Genomic DNA, 8,992 nt, shown 5'->3' on the forward strand with positions numbered 1-8,992 from the left:
AGTCTTTAACTTCCAGCCAAAACTGGACTACCATCAGCTTAATGAATAAATGGGACCATCCTTATCAGAGTTACTCTGTGCTTTAAAACTGAAAGTGGCCTGTATTTACTTTTTCTTGACAAGCGACCTCTTGGGGTCGTGTGACTGTGACCTTTTGAGCTCAAAATGGTCCCTTGGGATCAATCGATTTCTGAACTCTTTATCATAATTATCATTATAAATAGTTAGAAATTGTGCCCTTAAACTAACACCTAAAAGTTAACAGCTAAATATTTCATAAAATGACAGCGTAGTTAAACAATTACCTAAAAGTAATGGATTAAATTGTGCGCTAAATCTGCTAAATAAGTTAAAGCACAAAGTGTTAAATAGAAAAAATTAACCAATAAAATGCACAAATATATAAGTACTCGACTATTACTTTTAGCCATTTATCATGTTTAGCTAAGTATTTAATGCTTTTAGCCAAATATTTATTACTGGAAGACAACTGTCTGGTAATTTTAGCTATTACTTTTAGCCAATTGTTTCCTATGTGTAGCTAACTATTTATTATCTTTAGTCAACGGTTTGCTACATTTAGCTAACTATTTGTTACTTTTAGTTAACTATTTACGACCTTTGGCCAACTACTTATTACCTTTAGCCAACTTTTTGGCAGTTTTAGCTAACTATTTATTACATTTAGCCAACTATTCGCTAAGTTAAGCTAACTATTTATTACCTTCAGCCAACTATTTGTTACGTTTAGCTAATCATATAATACCTTTATCCAACTTTTTGGTAGTTTTAGCTAACTATTTATTACATTTAGCCAACTATTTGTTATGTGTAGCTAACTTTTTTTTTTTATTACTATTAGCTAGCTAACTAGTTGTTACTTTAACCAGTTATTTTTTTACTGTGAGCCAAATATTTATTACTTTACAATTTGCTAAGTAATTATTGTTTTTAGTCAACTGTTTCCTATGTGAAGCTAACTATTTATACCCTTTAACCAACTGTTTGCTACATTTAGCTAACTATTTATTACTTTTAGCTATTTATTTATGAGTTTTAACCAACTATTTGTTTCTTTTAACTAGCTATTTTGTCATCTTGTCTTCTAACAATGACCAAAGTCAAGTTAAACTTAACCAAACCTTAAATGAAGGTGACAGATCAGTCACTTTTTAATTATCATGTTGGTCTTTTTGGACTTTTAGAAACATGTAGGCTTGAGAACCTGTTCTAAATGCAGCGAATAAACTCCAGAACAGAGTCTCTCTTATATTTTCATGTTTTCTATTTTAAAGTCCCTCTCCCACAACTGATTAGACCAAAAGTTTTTGGACAGTTCCTTTTCTTAAGTTCCTCATTCCATTGGAGGAAGATTTTAGTTCAGCAACACAGGATGATATTTTAGACCCTTTAGTAAACTTTGTGCCAACAGTTTGAGTAGACGTCTTTCCTTTTCAACATGATAATGCTCCACGTGCACAAAACTATGCTGCAAAACAGGTCTATAAATAAGATATGGTAGTACTTCACTGGCTTGCTTCGAGAACTGACCTTAACCTCACCTCAACACATTTGGCAAGAAGTGGAATTGGGAGGAAATCTTTTAATTCATTCCAATATAAATTTATTTATGTCATGTCAAACCACACTGTAAGTCATTTTAGGGCAACTTACACAGTGAAGTCAAGGCTTTATAGACAATACTATAAAGAGAAACCCGGCAATTCCCTGTGATCGAGCCCTTGGCGACTTGCTTTAGCCGCACGTTAACGCCAGTTGCTTTGAAACATGTTCAGCGGTACCATATGCATGTTAGCATACTTCTGGCATATAGTATATTCTGTGTGTTTTGGGAACGGCGTGCTGGAATTGAATGAAAACACACCTTCCTGCTGTGATGTGATAACGCTTCATTGATGGAGGCGAGGCCTGAACACACAAATGATCTAAGCTGTATTTTACAAACCGCTTGAGTCAAAACATTTTGCAACCATTTAAAATATTTGTCCTGGCTTCAGCCTTGAACACCTCGCCGGCGTTTTGTGACCTGGAACAGTAAGACATCCTGCCCCGAATCCTACATGTGCACCCAACAACAGCTCGCAGACATTCTCATGCAGCTGAACGCTCTCCTAAAAAAAATCTGATTTAAATTCAGAGACAGAACTGTGCTCATCCCAAATGCACAAAATATGACTGTTGGACGAGTGATTAATAGAACAACTGAACTCTTACAGCTCAGCGTCCTTGCAGCAGGGGAATGAATTTGAGCGATAGAGGAGGAAAAAATGCAGCATGCTGGACACGGAAGATCAGACTTTGTTGTATTTTTTAGGGGGCGAGCTCCCATCCACATTTGTGTTCCATCTGTCTGACATGCTTTCTCTTCTGCCTCGGCTTTTTTTTTTTCTCCTCCTTTTTCTGCAGTTGTCTCGTACAGGGTCAGCAGCACTCTGCCTTCCTTTCTCCTTTGGTCATCAGCATTTTAACAAGGAGCAACGAGCGCTGTCGGCCCAGATGGGGGGATGAATTCTCTCCTGATTATGTAGTCAGAAAATCTGCAACCATCAATTTGAACTGAACAAACACTGAGGATCTGACTCATCTCCTGCTGGTTTTGAGAAAACGACTCAAAAGAATAATTATCTTTAAGTTCAAACAGTGTTAACTGTTTTCTCTATGACAACAAACCAAGAGGGGATTGGAGACATTATTCTTCTGATCGTTCAGTCCTGCAGACACATTTTCCATCCTCCATCATTCATCTCTTTAATTTCCTGGTTGTCTGTGGAAACAACTCGCCGGAGCTTCAATAGGTAACTGACGGGTGCCAGAATCTGTCATGTGCGACGCATGCAGAGGTTATTGTTTGCATGATGCTACAGTTATTACATGTTCTCCCCAGTATGTGAATCCCTGCCAAAGGGATCACCGAGTTATGTCCCCTCTGGCCTCCACCCTTCAGCCGGGAACACCTCGGACTTACTGCCTCGAGCTTGGAATAACTGTTATCACAAGATATTTTTATGAGAACAGGTTTGATCTTTATGTAAAGCCCATAAATGAGATTCATCTGTGGTGGTGGAGGGGAAAGAAAAAAAAAATCTGTTTTTGCAGAGAAAACCTGATTCATATGCTGCACTTCTTCTAAGCCTGTTGGGAGTGACCATTTATAACAATGATCACTTAAATGTCAAGCCCAGTGTTATGAAATGAAACTCATCCTTGTTTTATGTAATTCCAGCTGCTTTTTGTTTTCGCAGTAACACTATTCTCTCCTGCTGACATTTCTTAACACCACTTTTCATCACCAAGACCACCATGAAAAACAGGATGCAAAAAGTCTCAGATCTTCTCATGCCTTCATTAAAACAAGACAAATGATGAACCATACATCACTTTTAAATACATTTACATAAGCTGATCATGTCAGAAATCAGACTTATAACGTACTGTTGCCATTCTTGCTGCCCGATCGTACCGGGCAGCAAGAGGAGCATCAGGCGCCTGTGATGGAGGTGTAAAGCTTTTAAACTCAGCCTGGAAACTACTTGGATACTTGCTGAAACTTTGTTACATAAAAACTGTGAATGGCCTGAATGATGCACTTAAAGCACTGCTGGGACAATCAACCAGGAAGTGCCGCCGGGCTGAAACTGTTGTCTGCGAGCAACAAACTCATGTGATGCCAAAAAAAAGAAAGAAATGGAGACTGATACGCTTTAAAGCTCACACTTTTATTATGTTTTAAAAAGAAATGGATGTAAATACACTGTAATGTCACTTTTAAATAGCCTTTATATATGCCTTTTGAAAAAAAATGTTGATCTTCAGGAGGTCTGGAAATGTTCAAATTTACTGTATTTGTATTTCCTGTAAATGGGCGGCTGTGGCTCAGGTGGTAGAGCGGTTGTCCTCTGACCGTAAGGCTGGTGGTTCGATCCCCGCTCCCTCCACAGTTGAAGTGTCCGTGGGCAAGACACTGAACCCGAAGTTGCTCCCAAGGGCAGGCAGCACCTTGCATGGCAGCTTTGTTGCCATTGGTGTATGAATGTGTGCGTGAATGGGTGAATGAGAAACACAACGTAAAGCGCTTTGAGTGCAGCAAAGGTAGAAAAGCGCTATATAAGTGCAGACCATTTACCGTTTACCATTCATGGAGCCAATAGCATGACTAAAATACACATGTACTGTAAATGTATGGTTGGTAATTAATGTACAAATGACTTATAGTGGTAGAATTCTGTCATTTGTTTGCAAAATTACACTTACAACTGTCTGTGAAGATTCTCAGTCATCCAGGTCATGGTTGTAGTTTAATCGTAACAACTGGACTTGCTTGAGCTGATGAAGCCTCTTGGATGAGAGGTGAAACATCTTCAAAAAAACTCAAGCAAGTCCAGTTGTTACGATAAAACTACGACAATACAGTTAGAATTATTAGTAGCTTACAACTGACGTTGATTAGCTGTTGTGCCCCTCCATGTATGAATTATTTAAGTGTTATTAAGTGTTTTAATGCTCCCAAACTGGGCTTAAAACTTGTCAAATTACATTTTTTTTTTTTTAGCATCAATCATTTTGAACGAGATGTCCAACAGCACACCAAGAGTTTAAAATGTACTTTAAGGTAAAATACTACAATTTAGTTCATCTGATACCCTGATAAGCTGAATATATACACAACAAATGTGTGATACTGACTACAGTAGACAAAAACATTTTTACTGATTTAAAAAAGCCATATGGGATAAACTTTAATTAAAATATCTCCTATTCTTGTCGAGTAAAAGGTTTTAACAGATATCACACTGATGACGGGCACATTTCCAACAGAATCCACCATTTTTGGATTTCTGGTGCCGTTACTCAGGTTAACACATATAAATAAAGACAATAATCATAAAGAAATACAGAGAAATGTTGGGGGATTGAACCCTGCTGGTGTGAAATAACTATTTCAAATAATGGGGCTGTAATTGGAGTTTAAATAATTGTGGATTCCCTGCAGGAAAGGGCTGGTGTGGCCACTTGAAGGGCAGCCAGAGGTCAAATGATTATTGTACAGAACAGCTTCCAGGTGTGGTGAGAAACAGAGAATCCTCTGCTGATAAATTATGACAAAAAACTATTGAAATGCTCCACCATCCTGCCATTGCTCCCCTCCCATCCTGCTGAAGGGCGCCACCTGCAGACCAAGTGAAATACATGCCCTGGATGGGTAAACATAGATCCTTCATGGCCGTCTCGTGAGCATACTGGAAGTGTGTGTGTGTTGTAAATGGAGGCCACTGGTTTTCTGCATGATAGGAGGCAACTCAGTAATGGGCCATGATGAAACATTGATGTGTGTTAATTCCAGTAATGGGTTCAGCCTCTGCTCACCGCATGCTATGTATCTGGACAGAACACGTACAGTATAAGTTCATTTATGTATGTATGCAGAGAAGAGAGAGAGAGAGAGATAGAGGGAGAGAGAGAGAGAGTAATTATTGATGTCTTCTCTGGAAATAGAACAGCAGTGACCTGGACTCAGAGCATGAAACATAGGCTGTGTGACATGAGTTAATGCCGGCAGCAGAACGATAACGTGACCTCAGATACTCTCCGATGACCTGATTCCGCACGTTGCACTCTATATTCTGCAGCCTTGTGATTGGCTGAGTTCTTTAAAAATGTGTCACGCACGCCTCCACGTTCGCCCAAAAGTTCACAGCCCTGCGTTTTAGACAAAGTGTGCAGGCTGCGTGTTTTCGTGTGGGATCAGAGATGTGAGGCTGCAGAGATGGTAATAACAGATTGGATGCCATGGTTACCGCTCGACACCATCGCCATCCTCCATCACATATTGTTGTCACGGTAACGGGTGCTCCTGCAGAAAAGGTGCACGTGACTAAGGTGAGAATGCTCGACAATATAGACACTGGCTCTATTGATCTGATCCACCAGGCCTCCAGTGACACCAGAATGCGCCTGGATCATTGTATCAGGAGCATCAACCAGCCCTGTTTCATACTCCACTCTGTACATTGTATATTAACAATGACAAGTTACTGTATCCCTGCTCAAACGTGTCAGCCTAACATGTTCACATTTCATATGATTTTTGCTTAGAAGGCAGGTAAGGTATAGCAAAATGAATTTGCATTTTGTCACCCATTAAAACATAGATTAAGATTAAACCACATTTGTGTTGGATGTGTTTAATGAACATTTGCCCTCATGTGAAAATGAATTACTAGCTGGTAATTCAAACCCATGAAATGAATTTTGTAGGAAAACTGCAACAACTGTTTGGCATTTCGCATGGTTGTAAGGGTCAATGGTATTATTCAAACTTAGAGCAATGTAATCTGTCTTCCAAGTACCAACTCTCTGAAGATGGTCACCAGAGATTACTCGCCTACACATATTGTATGCCATTTCCAGAACAGATATATTGACCAGGCCGGGGGTTTGGGCTCATGGGAACTCTTGCTGAGTACATCGTATGGTTAGTCTAGCATGCAAAATGGCACGAAATGGTGTTCACAATTGTGTGGGACTGCAGTTGGATAGATGCCTCTCATTGCAACTGGACATATTCAGTCTATAGTGTTTTTGATGTCCAAATATCGTTAAAATTTAAAATTTAAAAAATTAAAAATGCTTTAAAAAATGTATTCCTTGAAAAGATACCCAATGCAAAACTCACTCTATCAAAACGTCTTCTAAGAAGAAGTCAATGTTTTCAGTATATAAGATAAGATAAGATAAGATAAGCCTCTGTTAATCCCACAGTGGGGACATTTGCAGTGTTACGGGAGCAAAAGGGATAATGCAAATATGTAGGGAACACCAGTGTAAAATAAAAATATACAAAAAATTCCTCTGGATGTGGAAAATAACAAATTTGCACATATCAGTGGTATAACAATGGTATAAGCACAGATTCTTCCATAATGACAAATACTGATACTGCACAGATTTGATCTATTGCACAATTCTTCTGTGGGTAGAACAATACTGATATTGCCCAGATTCTTGTGTAGGTGGAAAAACTGATATTGCACAGAATATTTAAGTGTACAAAATATTCATTATGCACACATTTAAATGTGTTGATGTAGCACCAGAGCAAAACATCCCAGTTCCTCCATAATAAATTATTAAAATTAAAATTGAATTGTTGCTGATATGCTTAGATGGCTCAATTTTACACTTTTAAATACACTGGAATATATTTAGCATTTTAGCTTTGTTGCTTGGCAGGAACAAGAGGATGTCACTTCCGGTCGCCATCTTAGATTAACGGCTGATTAATAGCATCAATGCAATTTCAGAGTTGGTAATTAGTTTTATTTGATCTAAATAGTCTTTAAAGATGTTTTTAATTGTTTTTATTATAATGCCATCTGGTGATATCAAAGACCTCTGCTATTTTTTGTTAAGTTTCGTGTTTATTTTTCTTACCGAAAAAATATTGTTTGTCCAACGTAGCTAGCTAACTGTTAGCTAACTGATAAACAGAGCTACATGTTAGCTAACATCGTTATTAGCAGTCAGTCGTGTAGAATGAAAAACCACGTTCGGACAAAAAGTAGAGTCGCCGGGATGTCATTATTCTACCTGCACCGCTCTTACAGGTGTTCTACAAAAGGAGCGAGAGGACGTCGATTCCACCAGAAAGATCTACAAGCAGATAACAGCGACACCATCGACGGACGGTGACAGCCGACGGCGTTGCAGCGCAGCGGCACTCTGCGGGCTGCTGCTGATGGAGGAGGCGGGATGGAGCTGCACTCCCAGCCGTAAAGAACCCGCCTGTGTCTGCACCACCAGCATCAGCAGCGTTTATAAAGGCGCTTTGTGCATCGCTAATCCGCTCTGATGTCACGGTGCAGAAGGAGGGGCTGAGCTCTCCGCTTTAATCCCAGCAAGTTGTCAGGAGGGACAGACCAAGCCGAGCCAGGCGAGAGCGCACAGGGACAGGGGCGATGTGTACTCCAGCAGCCGGAGCCGGGCCTGTCCTCCACTGACATGCAGGTAAAGGAGTGAATGTCACGTCCGACAGCCGATCGGCTAACGGGAACCCGGGTTTTTGGCGTGTTTAGAGTGGGCCGGGACGGAGGAATGTGTTCGGGTTGTTTTCACTGATGGCGGATCCGACACCTGCCGAGATTTAATCCGGACCGTCAGAGAGAGGAGAGGGAGGCTTTTAGACAGGTGACAGTTTGCTGTGCATTTATCTTTTAACCAAAACACATGTCAGGCGTTTTAGAAGTCGGGATACAGTGAAAAACTGTTTATAATTGACAAAAAAATGCGCAGCTTAATCATAGATAACACTGATCATTTAGGAGCTGGACAACATTTCAAAGATTGGATCACTAATTGATAATGAGCACCCTTCCCAAAAGTCGGGCTTCTGGCCTTTTAACATAATAAAACCCGTCCAGAGCCATGGGAGGGGATTTAAGGAGCCCAGTAAGCCTTCAAAATAAAAGCACTTGCCAGTTTGGCTCTTGTTCAATGATTAATCTTCTCCCTCCAGAGCGAGGGAGTAGTCTACTTGTAACACAATGCAAGTGATGTGGCTATTGATGCATCCCAACATGGGCCATATGCTGGCTGAGTGAGTGTGTCTGTCACGCTGAGGTGTTGTGTTTGCATGCTCCAGAGGGAGGAAGAATCGTGTTCTCAATAATAGAGAGGTGGGGACAGGTGCTGCTCACGATTGGTTGCATCATCAATTATTCTGCTAGTTATTTGCTTAATTACTCCCGCTTTAGAAAATGTCTTTGCGGTGCCTTCAGATTGCCATAGGTGCTTGGTGATTTGCTGTTACATAAGGCAAAGAAAATGCCCATCATCACAACCAAGATGCTGGCACAAGGCAGTTTGCCTGAAATACGCAAATCCTTGATGAAAATTGCTGCCAGTTAATCAACAAATTGGTGGAAAAATGTTCAAACTTAATTTTAAGGTTAGTGCAGCATTGGGATCTGTGTTT

The sequence above is a fragment of the Stegastes partitus genome, unplaced genomic scaffold (assembly GCF_000690725.1).
Source record: "Stegastes partitus isolate 25-593 unplaced genomic scaffold, Stegastes_partitus-1.0.2 Scaffold70, whole genome shotgun sequence".
Classification (NCBI taxonomy): Eukaryota; Metazoa; Chordata; class Actinopteri; family Pomacentridae; genus Stegastes; species Stegastes partitus.